Source organism: Apis cerana, linkage group LG12, assembly GCF_029169275.1.
Source record: "Apis cerana isolate GH-2021 linkage group LG12, AcerK_1.0, whole genome shotgun sequence".
Classification (NCBI taxonomy): domain Eukaryota; kingdom Metazoa; phylum Arthropoda; class Insecta; order Hymenoptera; family Apidae; genus Apis; species Apis cerana.
In genome coordinates, this window is record NC_083863.1 from 1,661,457 (window position 1) to 1,683,244 (window position 21,788).

The following is a 21,788-nucleotide window of genomic DNA, read 5'->3' on the forward strand; positions in this document are numbered from 1 at the left end:
CGATACAATAACGATTTAATAACACTCGAGACGCTCTTGGTATCGATTTTTTCAAAAATTTCATTTTAAGTATTATTAAGCATTATTTTTTTTTTTAATCTTACATAAATGAATTATTTATGCTCATCTCTTTCAATGATCTCTCCTTGTATTTACACAATTAAATGCAGAAATTATAAAAAAGGAGATTCAGAAATTTGTATATACGAAGATATAATTTATTTTTTATTAAAAATTCTAATATGTTATTACGTAATTTTTATTTGATAATTTAAAATTCTATGAATTAAGACATTCCTAATATCATCATGTTCAATATTTGTAACAAAAATATTAATTAAAATGCATTTATTAAATTATAAGGAATTGAAGTTTTCATTGTATGAAGATAGAATAGATAAATGAGAGTGTGATGGAGATGGAATAATCGTCTCACTTTATTTTTTAAATCATTCAATTTTTGAAGCAAACGTGCCTTTAAGAATTTAAAATATGTACAACAATTTTCAACAATTTTCTCTCGTTTCTAGGGATACAGTGAATAGCAGAAAATCGAGGGAAAACTTTTAAAAAATCTCTCAAAACTTCGGATAGATAAATAATTGATACATTTTAATCCTGATCGTTAACAAACAACCAAATGCTACTATAACTATTCATAATACTAATACTTTTTCACGAAATAAATTTCACGAACAATTTTTATTGTATTACTCTTTTCGATAAAAGTATTTCTGAAAAATCTAAAATTTCATCATTTTCTTTCTTCTTTATCGGAGCAAGTCGAAGATATCACCCGGTACATACGAATACGTATAATTTAACTTGCATAAAATTTCAATGAGGATCGCGGAATTCTCGTGAGAATCATCTCGATCATCGGCATAATTGAACGAACAAGCTCAACGAACCGTATAATCGTGGCCCTGTAATAATTAATGCAAATAGGCACGAAGTTTACGAGCTTATGATACCATTGGAAATAAGACAGGATTCACGATCTAAATCGTAGATACTAAAGCTAAAAATTGCTAATTTGTTCGACAACGAGATTCATATTAAAATGTTTTAATTAACGCTGTTTGCTACATTAATGATTTCTATGAGCTTTGGTCGAGGCACAGAGAATTGAAGGAAGATAGAGATATTCGGAATTAGTGGGCTATTGATAAAGATGGAAGATATATTACGCTTCATGCTGAATGTTGCGCACGCGCAACATGATATTTTAATTAGCTATTAATAGATTGCGGATTTTTCTGCAAATATATTTGTTTTTTATATTATATTGATTTTATATATTTTATCTAAGCAACGTAAGTGATTATGTTAATACATATTCTTCGTTTGATATTAATTTTATTTAGGTATGATAATTATTAATAAATTTAATTATAAGTCGAGTGTTCTTTGCACTCAATGTTACGCATGCGCATAATGTAAACAATCTAAACGAATGTGTTACATTAATGGATATTTTTCATTTGATATTAATTTTATTCACATATGATAATTGAACGTTATAAATGAATGTGATGTCATATAAATTAGATAAAATTTTAAATAGTTTATTTATATAAGAAATAAAAAGAATATAACGTATTTTGCAGATTTTTTTCAACTTAATATTTTTAAGAAAAATAGTAATTTATTATAATTTTAAATATAATATGTAGTTAAATTTATGTAAAATAAAATTATTAATATTTTGCGAATAATATTTAATTATATTTATATGACATATTAAAAAACATTACATATTTTTTATATATTAGTCAAATATCTAAACTTGTTTCAATTGCATAAAAATCTGTAATCTTATATAAAATGTGTAGGAAATAAATAAATAAATATATAAATGTTTCTAGTAAAGATATTAAACTTTAATAAGCTTTATTGTGTTATCTCTTTATATCATGGAAAAATATTTTTCATTTCAGAAAATCCATATTGATGAAAAAGCATTACTTTATTTCCATAACCTCTGATTACTTGATTTTAAGAGAGTTAAAATAACATTTTATAATATTTTTCCATTTTCTATGTTGAAATATTTTAACTTCTCCAAATCTTTTGCAGAAAATTAAAAAAATCAATTATAAATACATTGAAGAGAAATAATTTAATTTATTTTTGTCTTCCCTTTCTTTTTTCTTATTTTTTTCTTTTAAAGATAGATAAAAAAAATTGAATCATAATTTTATATTTAAATATATAATGGATATATATTTATTGTATTTATTTATTTCATTCCAACATTTGATTATTTTTAATACTTAATAATATTAATTTTACATTTAAATATAATGAATGCATATTTATTTTTATTCGGATAGCAACACTTCCAGTTGATTAGCTTTAGGTATATTTCACTTTATTCAAAGCTTTCGGAAACACACCATTTCGTTTCGAGGAGGTCTAATGACATATCATTATATCCCTGGCGAAGCTAGCTATAATTTCAGGGAAACGTTGAAATCCAGTTTTAGAAGGACGTGGATTACATTTGAAAGCAACTACCAGTCTAAATCCTGTAATAATCTACCTTTCGAAACTCTCCAATGTATATCTCAAATATTACATCATTAATAATCTAGAATACTGGATAGTTCATAACTGTCATAATAATAAATAGCAATAATATTTTATAGTTATAAATTATACTGATATTATAAATTTTATGGATAATATTCATTAAGGAAACTAAAAATTAATTAATCGAGGTATAATTCTAAAATTAATATTTTTTTATTAATCCTTTCATACCTAATATTGTATGTAAATAATACAATATTTTAATTAGTTATTAAATGATTAAATTATAAATATAATTTTAATATAATTTTACGATATATTCTTTTTACGAAAGAATTTTTTTCTTTATCTTTAAAAAAATTTGATTTTAAAAGAATTAAAGTACAATAAAATATAATATAATAATATAATATTCCAAATACACACTATGATATTTTAGTTGTTAAATATTCGAATAATAAATATAAGTTTAATGTTATATTCTTTTTACGAAAAAAAATTACGAAAAAATATATTTTTATTACATTCATGTACATGATTAATCCAAAATAATTTTTTCCTCTAAAAAAAAATTAATTAAAATACTGATATTGCATCTCTGGTTTTAAAATATATATATTAAAAATTTTTTGTATAAATCTAATAAATATTATAAATTCTTAAAACTTCAAATAAAAATTATTTTATTGATCACTTTTCCAGAAAATATTTTTAAAAATGTAATAAAAATCTGCACAATTAATTTATATTTCCAAATTTCAAAATAACTTTTATCTGAAATCTATAATACAAAAAACTTTTATCATAATTTATATAATATAAAATCATATTACAATCCTAGAACGTATAAACTTTTCAAACATTTTTAAATTTTATTTTAAATTTTAATAGATTTTTAAATATATTCCTATAATTTACAGGTTGATGCGCTGTAGGTGCTTACAACTCGTAAGGCTATTTCCATGATCATCGTTCGAAGTAGCTTCTCTGTTCTGAAGCTTAGCTGAGGACGATCTTATTTATTCTTGTGAATATATCGTGGACCAGCTGCCTTAATTAGCAACGTCTAAGATTTTTACGTAAGTATTAAACGAGTGTTATGAATACTAATGAAATTAATCTATATTATGTAAAATGTACTATATAAAACATCTATAGTATCTTTTTTCATATAAAAATATAATTTAATACAAATCGTTGTTAATCCTGAAAAATTAAACGAACATAAAATCAATTTTATCAATAATTACTAAAATAATTAATTAAAAGAAAAAAGAAATAATAGATTTAGCCTCGAATCATGGTTCAAATAAATAAAATTTGAATCTCGTGATAGCAAAAATTGAATCATATAAGAAATTTTTGATTTTTGGACGAATATCAAAATATTTTTTTTGTTCAAGAAATGTGATGAATAAAATATGTTTGGATTGGATATAGATGGATGGATATAGAGATTCTCTATATATTTAAAAATTATTTTTCATTATTGTATCAAAAATGTATATTGGAAAAATAAATATGTACAGCTTTTTTTTAACATTTAATTTTATAATTCTGAAAATATATCAATTTATTTTTTTAGGATTTTTTGCAAAGTTTGCTTGTTTTTATTTTGGGATTATACCCAAAATAATAAAATTTATATGAATATTAATATGAATTTTATAATATGTTTTTTTTACATTTTATATTTCTCAATATCATATAAGCCAGAATAATAATGTTTAATTCGTTTTCTAATAAAACCATCCGATTTGAAAGGTGTCAGTTTGCGATTTAATCTAAGAGAATTATTTCATTGCAAAATTAATTGTAGTTATCTTATTTTGATATAAAAATATTTTTATTAATAATTCGCGAATAAGTATCATGATTTTCTGATTGTAATAATTATTAAATAATAACGGTATTTAATATAATTTTAAATAATTTCATGATTAAATTTTGTATTTACATCCGGATCATTTAATCAATGATTTCATTTTATCAAAATATCAAAATATTTTAATTTACAAATATAATATGAAATTTTCCATACACAGATATGAATAAGAGAACCACTTTAGTTTGAAAATCAATCACTTAATTAGTCTCCATAACAGTTGCGAAATTTCATATATTTAGAGATATAGGACATTTAATTAATCAATATTTTCCCCAGGATACACAGTGGCACAGTTTTCTCTGAAATTAGTTAATTTCGTAGATAAATAATTTTCATTGAAAATCTCTCATAATTTATCAAATTGATACATTTAATTATCATGGATCTTTAAATACTTATAAATAAATGTTTTTTAAAAACAAACTATGAAATGATCTTTGGTTATTTATTTTATTAATATTATGGAATTATAATTACTAGAAACATATATCTTTAATCATCCTAAAGTACTTTTAATAACACAAAATTGTTTCACTTACTATAAACAAATAATGTACTTACTAATTCATTCAGTAATTGAATAATTAATCAAGATAATGGTGAATAATTTAAGTAAAATAATCGTTTATTTCATTAATAATTCTTTTTTATGTCCAGAAGAATTTGAAAAGGATTTATAGATTTTTTGCAGGAATATTACGATATAACAATAATTTATTCAATATTATAAAGTAAAGTAATATTTAAATATGCATACATATAAATTAACATTATGATGATCCAATTTCAATAATTAAAAATTTTCGTCACGTTTGTAGAAAAATATTACGAAATTCAAATATTTAAAAAATACATAAATAGATCAATAAATAAACACAATATTAGGTTAATAATAATTAACAATCGCGTGATGAAACATCTCAGAGATTATTATTACATTTCAATAACAGGTAAATTTAAAAAAGACTAAGAACATAATGTGCTAAATATTTAATAAAAAAAGAATCATGAAAAAATTATTTATAAATAGACATGTTTTAATTTCAACACGTCTATACTTAAAACTTAATGAAAATTAAAATCGAAACTACGATAAAAAGATATCATAAATACTTATTAAAAAATTATCAAAAATTATTATTTATTTATACAAATTTTCTCACTTTCGATTTTATCGCAGCAACTGAGGATTAACAAAAAATGAAAATTAACCATAATCAACACAAAATTTGACATCAAAAAATTGTCAAAAAATTATTTAAAAAAAAATGATCTCGAATTCAATATCACAATACGTGCGACATAATACCTTGTTCGCTCTGTAAAAAATCAGAGCGAAGAAATGGTTGGTAAAAAGGCAGATACGTTGAAAAATCGTCGATCTAATTGGCCGTCGACGTAAATTCGACTTGTGAAACGTATTCTTCCGGGCGAACGGTTTATAAGGTCAATCTGAATGCGAGAGGACAGTAGATCGAGAGGGAATTCGCGAAGTTTGGAAACCAGTAACTACCGATATTGAGAACCGGAACTGGAAACGACGTTGATATCGCGACGAACGTATTCTCGACGACGATTAAGAGGAATCGATTATCGAACACGGTCGAGAAGTCGTGATTTTAACCGTGTCCCCTTTTATTCGATACCGATTATCTAGTTGTTGGTCGATGCTTCGTGGGATGAATCGTGGTGGAAATTTTGCTTGTTGAACTTGTCTCTGTTGGACAGTGAATAACGAAATTAGTAAATAATGAAAGTGATTGAAACGAATGATAAATAATTAGTTTGAATAAAATACGAAATATTTAGTTTGCAGATAAATTTTATTTAAGAAATAATTAGTTGAAATAAGAAAGAAATTTGTTTGGGATAAAAATATTCGTAAATAAGTTGGAGTGATAATTGAGAAAATAATCGATTAATAATGAGAAATAAAATTATGCGTGTGAATATATATGTCGGATTTTACATAAAATATTATAATTATTAATAGGCATTTTTTATTTGAAATAAAAAAAAAGAAATAATTAATTCAAATAAAATAAATTTGTTATTAGGCAAAGAAATTTTTTATTTAAAATTAAATTTATTAAATTCTAAATATATTTAAATCCAAATATAATAAAAGTAGAAGACAAAAGCCATTTCATAATGGAAAAACATTTATTTTTATAATATGATTAAATAAAAATAATAAATAATGAAATAATATTTAATAGTATATAATATAAAAATAATTTATTTATTAATAATATTTTTTAAATAAAAAAGTATAACAAATAAAATGTAAAAAATAAAAATTTATTTATTTAATAACACTCGATTTTACAAAATATCTTCAAAGTGAAATAAAATTTTATTTTGATGTTTTGAATAGTTGAATCGTAAAAACGTCATTGTCACAGTTTTTAGTTTCGAGACTGAATATAGGTAAAAGAGAATAGTGAAATTATACGATGGTAAAAAGGATAAACGAAATTTTATTTATTTTTTTATTATCGATGGATATTGAATCATCCAAGTGATGGATTTATTATAGTATGAAAAATTGTGAGAATTATTTATTTTACTTTTCAACGAAAAATTTTCTATTTTGATATTTAATATAAAGGCGAAAATTTTCATGTTTATTTTATATTCTTTTCATTTTTTTTTTTTTTTTGATATTCAATAGAATTAAAAAGTTAATTTAATAATTTATTTAAAAAGAAGTTAAAATTCAGTTACAATATAATAACTCTGTAAAAAAATACATTAATTAATTTAATATAAATAATTTATCCTCATTTTAAAGATATTTTAAATACTATAAGATAATAATTAATTAATTCTTATAATGTTCAACAGAGATATTGACTTTTCCTTTTTCTTTATTAAATATTTTAAAGACAATTAATATTTTGCACTTTTTTAAACAGTTTTTTAAAGAAAACTACAAGAAAAAAGAAGGTCTATATATATTATAAAATATTTTCAATAATATTTATTGGATTTTCTTAATTTTCATATAATAGAAATAATAATAAAAAAAACAACTTAATAAAACAAAATTACTGAACTATATTATTTTTAATCGTCTAATGTTATAAAAGAATCAAGACAAATCAAAGATCAAGCATGAGTTTAAAATTCCAAATTAAAGAGGAAGAAAATATATAAGAAAATTCATAACACATTTATAAAGTTTCAAGTACAAATACAATTTGCAGGAAGAATCGTTCCGAAATGTTGCCGCCATCTTACTAAACTTAATCTTATCGACACGAATTCCTAAGTAGTCAAGGATTATTTATATTTAACATCCTGGATTAAATTTTCCATGAGGAATTAATTGTTGGAATGAAATTTAATTGGATAATCATCCGGGCTAGCTTTTTGTAGTGGTAAAAGTAAATCCTGGTGTAAAGCACGGAGAAGAGAGGATATCACCTCGTGCTCGAACACTTATACCGTTATAGTACTCTCCAACAAATCCAGATGTCCAAGTGCTTTGCAAATGTTACGTGTTCCGTCGTTGACGTAGTGTGTTCTACACTCTATGCTATGGAGTAGATTCTGCAACTTCGAATTGTCGACAACGCGATAACGTTTGCAAAGTACTTAGAACTGTTGGGAATGAAAGAGGGACAGGAGATTTAAACGTTGTAAAATTTCGATTCTGCTTGGAATAATTTGCCGGCTGGATATATTTATTCATTTTTCTTTTCAAATTGTGAAATAATATTAAATTTAATGGTAAAATAATTTTTTATGGGAAGATAAGTTTTAAAATTTTTTTTAAAATTGAAAAATTAAATTATTTTTAAATTATAATAATATTCTTTAAACATTAACAGTATGTTTTAAAATTGTAGAAATAAATGTGAAATGTACAAAGATAATTATAATATTAAGTAAAAAAAAAATAGTGTAAAGATATAAAACTACTACAAAATAATTTCTTTATAAAGAATTAAGTTATTTTAATATATAAAAAATATATATATAAGGAAATAAATATTAAAAATAAAAATTAATAGATTATTAAGTATAAATAAAAATATAGTTAATATTCTCTACTAAATTTATTTTTGTAGACTTTAACAATAAGTTTTAACAATAACCTAAAGATATTCTATAGATGTTGAATATCGGAGAAAGAAAACGAGGGAGAAAAGAAGAAAAAGAAAAGAAATACAATTGAAATGATTTTCATTGTTGCACAATGAAATTCTTCGAATAATCGAACGTTTCATTAATTTCGATAATCGAATTCCGATAATCGAAATTCTATTGTAATTGTAATATATATATAATAAATAAAAAATAATAAATAAGAAAAGAGAAACAAAATAAAAATTTTATTTAACGAGAAAGATAACATTCGTTATTGTATCAATTTAAATAAAACAAAATTATGGAGAAATAAAATATCAATTTAATGTTCTGAGAAAAAGTCATAAAAGAAAGTACGTACAAAACTGTTCAAAACGAAATTCATAAAAATTTATGATGATGGAGAGGAATAAGACTAAAAAGACACGAGCAAAAAAATGCTTTGCAATTAAAATTAAATTTAAAGATATTTTATTTAACAAGATATTAAAATAAAATCACTGAAATTGAACAGCATAAACTTTCGACTGATTTTCCAACTAATAACAAGATAATTTCTTAATATGAAAATATTTATTAAAAAAATTATCTTGAAGAACTATGCAATTTTCGAATTTAACAAAACAATAATGATACAATTATATTGAAAACGTAATGATAATTTTAATTATTATATTATTATTTGTTAAAATTGAAATCAACGTTATTTGTTGTTTCTCGTCGAATAAATAAGAACGAATCTACCGTTTCATATAATAAGAAACGAATTGTTTGTTCAATTACGTTTAATATGCCAATTATTATATTTCGGTTTATAAAACAGAAAAAAATGAAGTGTTGAAATTTTGTTTTGTAATATACGTTACGTATTTAAAATAAAATTAAAGTAATGATAAAATAATTTAAAATAATATTAAATGATATTTAATAATAATAATAACAATTGTTATTAGACTTATTAACTTTATAGGACTTATTTTCCTTGTAAATTCTCGAAACAACTGTTTTTAAGAAATTATTTCTTAAAATATAGATAAAATAAAATAGATATAAAAAAGTTATGTTTAAGTGACTTGAATTTTTCTATTATTATTTTGATTGTCAATTGTTACAAGTTGAAATTTTTATGAAACACAACTCACACTTTTATGAACAGCATTTAAATAAAAACCATCTTTCAAATATCGTAATATATATTCTATTTTGAATATTTTGTAACTTCTATTATGTATGTTTTATACAAAAATTCAAATCTTTATTGATTTGTAGCGTTTTCTGTTTCGTTTAATTTTATATAACATTAAAAATACAAAAAAGAACTTTATTTTTCCTTTCTGAAATTTCTAAAATTCAGTTCTTGGCTGGTTGCCTACTTAACAGGCGCGCCTGTAGAGCAAAATTAATCATAATCTACAAAACAATTTTGACCTCACATTTTTAAGCAACTGTTATCTTGAATTATTTATTCAAATTTAATAATATTCTCATATAAAGTTCAAGAATTGATTGTGATAAAATTAAATATTATATATTTTGTTGCTAAATATCGCTATGGTCTTCAAGGTATTTCCCTTGGAAAACTATGCCAACGTCTTGATCATCCTTCAAAATAATTTTAGAAACGATGTTTTTGTGGAATGGCTTTCAGAGTTAGCATCATGTAACTCTTGACGTCATCAAAATGCATTCCTTTCAATATTTTCTTTACCTTTGGAACAAAGAAAAGTCATTGGAGACTAGGTGAATAGGATGTTTCAACACAGTTTTTTTTTCAACACAGTTTTTATTTTTCATTAGCCAAACTCATTAGCAAAATTTCTTTGAAAGAAAGTTATGTTGATGATAGTAATAGCATCAAGGTCATTCCATAAAACCATAAAATCAAAATTGTTTTTAAACATGAATAGCTAATATAATTGCATAATTTAAAAAAAAAAGAATAATATTTTTCAGATGACTACTGTGACAATTAAATAAATAACCATTATGCTAAAATAAATTCGAGAACATTATCAGATCTCATCTGTTGTATTAAAAATTAGAAAGCAAAAGAAGTCATAGATAATAAAAAATAATAAATTTATTAAAATAATTATTACAAAGCACAATCATAAAATAAAAATTTTATTTTTTTTAGAATTATTCAGAAAGAAAAAATAAAATTTCTTTCATCAAATTTTTCATAAAATAAAAACAACAAATAATTAAACATACTATTTAATTATTTAAATTGGAATAATATTTCTTTGTTTTTATACATTGTTATTCATTTATTCAATAATGAATTATCCTCTTATCCTCTGAAAAATATTATATTCACTGTTCGTATACATTTCTATCAAATATTTTGTATATTCATAGATTTTATATTATAAATTATATTATAAATTAAATACAGTATTAGCTCAAATAAAATTAATTTATAACAAAGTTCGCTGTTAGCAAAATTCCATTTTAGAACGATCATAATACTAATGAAGGTTTACTAAATCTACAAGATTCTAAAGCTCAGAGGTTCAAAAAATTTATGGTTTTAAAAATTCTGATTTTGATAAGGTTCTGATTTTCTTGACTCTCTTCCATATCCATGCCGCAAGATCACTGATCTCTAGGTGGAATACATAAGCGACCAATAACACCGTGATAACCAGTCCTCTGACTGAACTATACTTGCAACCCTAGGAAAATTCCCAAAACTAGGCTAAGAGCATACAGATCCACAGAATCCATTATTTCCAGGAAACTGATGAACTTTTCAGCAGGATAAGAACATTTCTCAAATCCCAAGATTATGTTTCATATTCTAGCTATACCGAAGTATTTCTAATAAATATACAATTTCAAGAATCCTCCAAATTCTTCTGTCAAAAACAGCATTGTCGATATCACTCCATGTTAATCGATAAAATACTTTCCAGTGTACTATTCAGCGATAGAAAGAAGTCTCGCGGAAAGAATAGAAAAAATTAATTTGTAAGGAAACGCCTATTTTTACACGCATTCTCGTTTCTACCGTGATATTTATCACATATAACGATCCAAAACGATCAATATAGATCAATATCTAAACCTCGATGCATTAATGTAAATATAGACTCCAGAGAATTCTAATAATCTATCTATAATATAAAATGTTTTTTATTTCTAATCGATATGCGTAGACTAATTAGATTTTAAATTATAATTTAATTTATAAATGTAATTTTATATTCGAGTAATTAAGATAATAATTATACATATATGAATAAGTTAGACATGCTATAAATGTATTAATATGATATCAAAATAATTAATAGTTTCGAAAATATTTCACTCTTAGATGATTATACTGACTAAAAAATAATTTATGTACGATTTCGAATATTCAAATTATACCTCTTCTATTATGTAACGTGTACTCTCAGGATTGTCAACAAAGCGCCTGAAGTGGGGATAGGCAGTCCTAGCGAAGGACATCTCGCCGTCCCGCGAGACTTTTTTCCACCATGTAAACAATACATTATTTCACACAAATATGATACGAACGAAAACAAATGTTAGCCTCTTTCTATGTCAATACAAATTAAAAAAACAATCATTTTGTCCACTCTATAGAAGATTTCGATAAGTAGACAGCTTAAAAAAAAAATTAAAAAAAAAAAAAAGAAACCAATCAACCTTCACAGTCAAAATCATCAAGCGACGCGACGTACGAACATAATGTTGACAAGTTCGAGCGAAATTGCGGGGATAAAACACGATTATTGCATCTGAAACGATCGGTTCCATGCCGACACGGCGACCCAATGACACGTTCCATGGAATCGTTTGAACATGGCCAACGGCGATAATAATCCAGAAATCGTGATATCCGCGAACGAAATCCCAATTACCTACAGTCAACGCCCGCTGTGTAACGTGTACAAACAAATCCCCCGTGGGTTTCGCGTTTCCGCCGCTTGAATTTCCGCCGGCGACGGATTACCAAGGGCCAGAGGCTCCTCTCGCTCGAAGAACCGGCCATTCCAGGAATTACCAGCTTATTTGCTTACCCCTGATTCGATATGTTCTGTTCAAACGATGTCCAGACCTCGATTTTCATCTGTTCGGTTGTAAGACTCTCCTCGAAATATAGCGGGTAACCGCGTTGGAAAATGATTTGTTCCGCGAATTTTACGTGTGTTCAAAGAGACAGAGAAGGTTGGAATTGAATTTTCTTCGAGCGTTTCAGAGAATGGAGAGATATTTGTTTCGAATTTTATTGGATTTTAACATCTGTTTTATTATCGTTGAATAAATTAATATCGATAAAGAGAAAGGAATAAATTTTGAAAATGTTCATTTCACTTTACAAATTCGATCCAATTATGAAATCTCAAATCTTCCATTTTCTTTGCCGTTTTGTCTTAATCTGAATTTTTAATTTTTGATATAGAAATTTTTTTATTCTTAACCATTAACTTTTTAAATTAAACTCATAAATTTGTTATATTTTTAATAATTAGTTTACTTTTAATTGTTGTGTCTATCGAATTCATTAATAATTGTATTAATTTATTTTTTATCATATTTTCTGGAGAAATGTTTTCGATCGATGGAATTTCGATATGAAATTCGTCAAAGAAATATCGTAATTTTCGAAATGTAACATATCATGATATAAATACAATCAACACGGTTAATTAATTCCATCGTTATATCGAAATCGTGTTAATCGAAATCCAAAATCAATTAGAGAAATCTTGTCGATAAAAACAATATGATAGAAACATTCATATTACATGTTAAATTTATCGAATAATATGTTGGGTTGAAAGAATTTTCGCAATTTTTGCACTGTGTTCTATCTAAATCGTATTTTCAGAATACTGTTATAAGAAGACTTGCCTTATACTTCAAATATCATAATACATATTGAATATTTTGTATGTTTTTTTATATCATGTGTAAGATTTGTACATTTTTGTACATTTAAATTTTGTATATATAAATATATAAAAATTTACGATCCAATAAATTAAATGAATAAAATATATATAAATATTTTCATTATTTTTATACGTATAATCAACTTTCAAATTAATCTTACGTATTACGTACAACACTTGTATTCAGAATAGAAAATAATTATTTTCAGATAAACAATTTTATACTTTATAAAATATTGATAAAAGTATTGTGTAACGAAAATTATGAAACTTAATGAAATGACTAATATTTCGATACATAATATCATACATATAAAATACATACATAACTTAACACGATTTCTACATGAATTTTTAAATACTTTTCAAAAATTCGAGCAATGTAGTCATACACGAATTATAAATTTCCATACGAAAATTTAAATTTCCTCTTGAAATTTAACAAATCTCATTTCTCAATTTTCTCCCTTTCACGATTGAAAAAAAAAAAAGAAAAAAAACAGAGTTGGAATTACAAAAAAAAAAAATTCCAACAAAATTCAACGAATACACTTTTGAAGCTCCATATCGTAAGAAAATATCGATTTATTCAAATTTTCGCGAAGCAATATTAACTCTCTCGTTTCTGGATAGAAAATTGTCCCCACAACATCCAGACTTGTCAAAGTCTGAATGGAAACGAGTAACTCGAAGTTACTCTTTCAACCGTTGAGTACTGTTCGTCTATATCGGAAATACATCGAACTCATTTACAAGCTCGTAAATCGATTTACACTCACGTTAGTTTACGAAAGCGGCTGTATAAGCGCGACAGTGAAAACAATTTAGCCAACCGTTGGCAATTAAAGGTTCTAATCGAGTTATCAATGAAATATTGTTTATACGATTTATTTGGACGGGCAACGTCGATGGATCGTCCGTTTAATTTTATTGCGATTCAAAGGTAAACTAATTTCGATTCGGATGCCGAAAAAATTTTTACATTTTTGAATTTGATATATGAAATTTTTATTTTCTTTTTAGGTGTTGAACAAAATAATTACATTTTCGATTGATGAATAATATTGTTAATTTTCACTTTGATAATTTTAGAATTTGATTTTTTCATTTGAAATTTGAAATTTTAATTTTGAAAAAGTTGGATATAATTAAAATAAATTTCAATTGAATGACCAATATCGTTGACGATTTATTCGATCATGAACCGAAGTATCGTTCTAAATTGCTTGATCGATATTGATTTCGATTTGAGCTAGAAAGCGAGAAAATTTTGAAAATATAAGTTTAACTTTTTTATAAAAAATAACATAGAATCTCGTGAAAAATTTAAAATAATAAATCGTAAAATTATCATTTTCTTAACACAATATAATTATGATAAGGATACACAAGTCTTTATCATAAGAATTAACTTGTCTTCCTTTTTTATATTATATTAAGTTAATAAAATAACAAGAATAGTAAGAAAATAAAACATCTAATGGCATTATTTAATTTCGTTAAAAGTTAACTCAATATATAAAAATCTCACTGGGGATTTAAAATTCCCAGACTTCCATTTTCCACTAATTTCACATAAATCAAATTACAAATAATCCATTCAACGCCCGAATAAAAACAATAATGACATAATCGTTAAACTTTCACCTTTCATTCCGTTCCCAAATCTACAATTTGCCCTAATACCCTACCAGAAAAAGATCCAAAGGGAAAAAGCTTGAGGAAAATGCCATACCAGACCTCGCAGAGTACTACGAAAAAAACTGCCTAACGCTTCACCATCACCGTCACCCGACCCCCCTCCTCCCTCCTTCCCTCTCTCTTCTTCCCCTCTCTCCTCATCATCGTCGAAAACGAGGACGTGTCGTTTCGTGGATCGAAGAAAAACAGAGGCCAAGAATTTCTTGCGGTTCTTCCTCGAATGGCAGAGTTTCGGCTGGTATTCAAACCCCGATTATCCGCCGAAGCAACGATCAACCCTCTCGTGAACGAGACAGGGATACGGACAGGAAAAGAGAAAGGATGAGGGTAAACTGAGAGGGTGGTTAGCGACGGGATTTATGCGCCTGCATTAATATGCAGCGTCGAGAATTTCAATGGCGAGGTTCTGTGAACTGGAGGAGCGAGAGCGAGAGGGGAGAGAGGAAGAGAGAGAGATGAATGATGGCGCGAATGGGAAGTGGAAAGGAGAAGGAAGAGGAAAGGGAAAAGGACGTTGAAAGGAGGAAGTGAGACTCTGTTGAAAAGCAAACTCATCGATGATCAATACTTTTGTAGATGTGCTTTGCTAATAGGATCAAAATCCTGTGTATGATTGGGAGTATCTGAATTGATCTGAAGTTGAAGAATTTGAGCCTTTTGGCATGGTAAGAGATAGATAGATTGGATATATTGTTGCATGATTAATTGTAAAATTGTAAATTGGACGTATATTAATGAGTTCTTATAAGATTTTGACACATAAATTTGAAATATTTTATTGGCTTCAAGTATCTTATTATAATATTTTACAATAAATTTAATTAAAATATTTGATTATGGATATATTGTAAAATGCAAACATATTAATGGGTTTTCGTAATATTTTGTTATTTGACATAAAAATTATAATATAAGAGACATTAAATATATTTGCAATTATAATATTATAATATTGAAACATTTTGAAAATTATGTGATATAAGAATTAAAATCTGCTTTAATATCTTTTATAATTTAAATATCTTATTATAATAATTTGCAGTAAGAGATAAATATTAGATATGGTCAACTATAATATTATAAATGAAAAATACATACTAATTTTTGTATTATAATATAATAATTAAGGTATATACATTTACATTTAATATTTAATGTATAATTTATTATAATATTATAAATTGCAGATACATTGATAACTTGTCATAATTTTGTTATATTATATAAAATTAAAATATTTTGTCATTTCACTACAATTATAAAAATGTATACAATTTTTTTTTCGTTTTTTTTTAATAATATGGTGATAGTAATTTAAATTTAATTTTTATGAAAATTAATAAAATAAATTTCTATCATATTCGTAGAAATATATAGTAATTCTCTGGAAGATGAAACTATAAAATAATAATTATAGAAATTCATAAATAGAGATAAAGATATAAGTACATATAGTATATTAGATATTAGTAGTTAATAGTTACAGTATTTCATCACTTATATTGATGTATATTGATATCATAATATTGATATATGTTCATTCAATTGTTAATATTACTTTAAATTATAAATAATATACTACAAATATATATAATATAATATTCTAGAATTTAATTAATTATTATAATAATATTAATTTGATAAATTTTCAAGTTATAGACTATCCTTTGTTATTTTACATCAATAAAATGATTAAATAATCAAATGTATGATTTGTGTAATTTGCAAAATGCATATAAAATTTTATCTATTTTCTTATTAGACTTATTATTATTATATAAAATAATTTTTTTAATAATAATAATTTGTGAATTATAAAATTTTTCTAATAATATTAATGACAAGATGTAGAAAAGTAATCATATTTTTTGAACATAATAAAATTCAAACATTAAAAAAAAATGACATTTTACATCAATTTATATTTTATTATTTATACTATATTTTATATAGTAAAAATAATATCATAATTTAATTTATAAAAATATAACTATTTTAATCTTTAGAAACTATTGATGATTATTACCAAATTGCAAAAAGAAATATTTTTCATTACTAAATAATTAAATAATAAATATCAATAATATAAATATCTAAATCAAATAATTCCAATTTAATTATCTAATTCAATAATTACCATCAATTAAAATATCTAACCTAGATATGAATTATCCAGAATATCCAGGGAATGTTAAATAATATATATATATATATATATACATAATTAAAAATTTCAAATATTTCAAAAAATTTTCTCTTTTACCTCTCTTTTACCTTCAATTTATAAAACAAAAAATCTTATCTACATATTTAGACGTATCGACATATTTTCCAACCAAAAATAATCGTCACACAGCATCGACTACATAGCAGAATATTCAAATAACTGTCCGTTGGAAGAAACATTTTTCATCTCGGAATGGATCGAACGAATCCCGATCCGATTTTATATATTGATAATGGACAATTATAAATTGATGAACGTGCCCGTACACCGCTTTTTCAACGACGACTCAATAACTGGCTTATGGCTAAATCCGAGCAAAGCCTGGACCGGCGAAAAAATTCAATTACGATCACTCTGCGCGAGTCAGATAGCCAGCGCCATCTAGTTGGCCTCGCCCGCAAAAAAAAGCTTCGATACTTTTGCATCCGATCGAGGGATCGATCGTGGAAGAGTCGAAAATTTTGTAGGCGTGCATTTTTCGATATTGTTCGATGGGGATCGAAATTTTGTTCGAAAAAAATTCTGTCGAAGTCAACCGTGTTCGTTCCCCCATGGATTGACGAGAAAGAAGAATGGACGAATAGAGTATTTTTTCAAAAAAAAAAAAAAAAGAAAGAAAGAAAGAAAATAGGAAGAGTAGCATTTGTCGAAGAGAAATGTTTGTATGAATCGAAATAGGGAATTCAATTTGACTTGATATTGTTTAAAAAATTTGTCCAAGTTTTTGTTTGTTTGTTTTGTGTTTAGAATTTGTTGGGGAATTTGGGAGATTTTAATTGATTGGAATACGGTGTGTTTATTTTATTTTTTTTTTTGTTTCTTTAATTAAATGTATAGAACGATAAAATGTACTCGAAAAAAATATGAAAAATAATTCGTCATATTAAATTCAAATAAATAAAATATTGTGAACAATTTAGAAAATATATATCATTTTTTATTAAAATAAAAAAAAGCAAATATAAAGAAAAAATATAATATTATTATGTAAAACGAATGAGATTTAAAAATGATTTTTGATATTTTCTCTTTAATTTCTCTTTAATTTCTAAAACAATTTGATAGTAGCAATCAAAAGTTTAAAATCATTTGTGAAAAATCCACTTGATTTTTGTAATGCTAATTTTTAATTGATAAAAAAATTATTAAAAAATTCTATTTAACTACAATTAAAAAATTTCAAATTTTTGTTCAATACTATACCCAAAATAATTATTTTCTACGTTATTTTTTTTACTATTATAATAATATAATAAATAACACAAAAAATAATATTCTATCTTTATGTTATAAATCAATTATAAATTTAAAAAATCTAACAAAGAAATCTAATTTAACTTAAAAAACTGAGAAAGAAACAAATTTCACATATTAATTGCAACTTTTAGCATTAAAAACTCACCAATATTTTGATAATATACTAATAATCATAATAAGATATTATCACAATAAAATAGTTCAATACTCAAATATAATATTAAGATACCATTATACAATATATCGAAAAATCTAAGAAAAAGAAACCGAAGAAAAACAACTTACTACTACTCGAAGAAATATTTGCTCGAATCCACTTTACGAAACTCATTCGTCAAAAATTTATTCATCGCAAGGGATGGCGAGCCATGATTCCATCTCTATAGTAGCTAAAAGGCATGAAATTACCGCCTCTCTCGAATCTCATTGAAAGGACAGCTCGTAAACGGACAGATTCCAGTGGTTAGATCGCAGTCAAAGACGGAGGGTGGTTTCGCTAAGAGGTCGACAGGGGTGGCAGAGTGACATAATAGCTTGCTCAGGATCCACTTGTGGTCAGTAATCGGATTGGCAGGATCGACTTGGCCTATAGCATGATGATCGACGTATGGCATTCCTCCAGACTAAATTTGTTCTCACGAGGAATCCTTTTTTATCCATCTTTTTCGTCTTTCTTCTTCTTTTTCTTCTTTTTTCTCTATGCTTCTTATTCTTCTTTCTCTTTGTTTTTCTTTTTTTATTTCCACGTATATTTCTTTCTCACATATTCTTTTTTTTTTGCAAGTTCTTCTTCTTCTTTTTTGCTTTTCTTCTTTTATTTCTTCTGATTCTTCTTCCTTCTGTTTTTTTTTCTTTTTCTATTTCTTTTTTTAATTCCTTTTCATCCTTTTTCTATTTCTTCTGATTCTTCTTCCTCCTTTTTCTTTCTCTTCTTCTTTTTCTTCTTTTATTTCTTCTGATACTTCTTCTTCGTATTTTTTTCCTTTTTCGCTTTTCTTTTTTATTTTTTTTCTCTATTTTTTTTTATTATTCTTTTTCACTCTTTTTCCTCTTTACTGCTTTTTCCCTTTTTTGTCTTATTTCTCACATTACTCGAGCTGTTCATAGATTAATTCCAAAATGTGTTGCCTCGATCCTGTCGAGAACCGGTAATTCACAGGGGATTTATGGGCCGATTTCAAAGGCAACCATAAACCAATCCGTATATTTTAGCCGTTTGCTACCACACCAACTAAACTTATTTCCTACGGGAAATTGAGCGTGGTTCAAGTGTACGTAAATCACGCGTTACTCAACGATAGTAGCCAGAACACGTCTAATATTTTTTTTGTGCATTTCTTTTTTTTTATTTTATATTGGTACATGATTTTTTGCCGTGATTACTTTTTGCTAAAAGAATTTTGCTGTTTTGAATTTGTGAAGTTCGTCGATTAATTAACTTTCGATATTTAATTTAATTGAAAGACTTCCGTTCTTCTTTTATTTATTTTTTTTTTTTTTTGAATGTTTGTATGTTTTTCGTGGCCATTGTTTTTTTTAACAAAAAAAAAACAATCCTTTTTGCCAATACTTCGCAGTTTTGAGTTTGAAGCTATGGAAGCTCGTCAATTGATTTAACTTAGTTCGAGGTATTTTAATTGCCATGAAAGACTTTTATTTTATTTTTTTTTTTTTTTTTGCAATTTTTGACAGATCTTTTATAGTTTATTTTATAGTTTCGAGCTTGTCAATTAAATTAATTCAATTGGATATTCAATATAATTGTCATGAAAGATTTTTTTTTCTTTTTTTATTCACTTATATGAGAATATTTTTTTCAATTCAATGTTAGAATCAGTTCTTTCTTTTTTTTTTTTAATAATTTTTAATAATTTAATTTAATTTGTCGAAGACGTTTTTTTTCTTTTTTGGAAAGTGTTTGCTTTTTGGCTTTTAACATAGGTTTTTATTAAATATCTCTCTTCTTTAATTCTTCTTTATTTTTCACAATATTTTAAAAACAAGGATATATTATACACCAAAGCAGTTTGTATATTTAAATATATTATTTGATAATGTAAAATATAAATATAAATAATTATAACAATATGATAAAAATAAATAGAAACATAATTTTCTTTTAATGAAAATTAGAATTAAATATGTCAATTATATTTATATTAATTTCTCATTCTGAAAATTTTCATTACAATTTACATATCGCTTATTATATTATTCAAATGAACATAAACTAATTTTTAACAATATATTAACTCATTATATTCGTCAAACAAAATATTCCTTTTTATACCATTTATTATCCCAATAATGAAAAATACTAAATTGCTGTAAATACGTTACATCAAAAACTACATAACCCAATAAATATCAATTTCGAATTTTCCGTAAAATTAATCGAAAGAGATAATTAGGCTCCAATTACACGATCTCCGTCACAATCCACTCCATAATAAATTGTCGAAAATGATGGTCGGCTTTATTGGATCAGCGTTGCCTGCGCCCTGACAGATAACAACCAACAGCTGTATGCCTACGCCTCTGTATACACCCATAGAACCGCGTTAATTGTTCATTAATATCGCGATTCGCACAACCGAATGTTTGTCATAGGGATTAGATTATCTTTGTTCGTGTTCACGTTGATACGATTGGTCATCTTCAACTCGTTCTATTCATTACATTTAAAAAAAAAAAAAAATCGTACATGAAATTGTAAAGAAAAAACATTTCGATATCGATATTTTTGATAAAAAAGTGAAAATTTCATTTATAGGAGAGAAATTTTTATCAATTCTCAATATTTAATTCAAACAAAATTTAAATCTGGAATATGCATTAATTTTATGGATACGATGAGTCGTAATTTGATAGATAAGCTTCAATCGAAATTTTTCTCTTCGTTTTAGGTTTTAAAATCGATCCTTTTAAGAGGTTCTATGATTCTATATTCTTGGGTTTAAACAAGTTTTTCTTTTATCTATACAAATAATTAATAATTTATGAGTGTATAATGGATTTTTAATGAAAATACTTTCCATATCAATATTAATATATATGTTTAAAATGCTATGTAACTATGTATTAAAATATTTGATTAATAATAGCTTTAAAATTTAGAAAGAAGAAAATTAGCGTAAATAAATAAAATGAATATCATATGTTTTATCACAATAAAACT

The 21,788-nt window shown here is 24.8% G+C and overlaps 1 protein-coding gene across 7 annotated transcripts in view; it reads left to right on the forward strand.

Moving 5' to 3' along the window:
* Positions 1 to 21,788, forward strand: part of LOC108002506 (poly(rC)-binding protein 3) — a 441,044-nt gene that overhangs the window by 188,083 nt on the left and 231,173 nt on the right. For all 7 annotated transcript variants that reach the window (XM_062083263.1, XM_062083262.1, XM_062083268.1 and 4 more), the window contains one exon: positions 3,456 to 3,614. The gene's annotated coding sequence lies outside the window, so the exon portion shown is untranslated. The remainder of the gene's footprint in view (positions 1 to 3,455; positions 3,615 to 21,788) is intronic.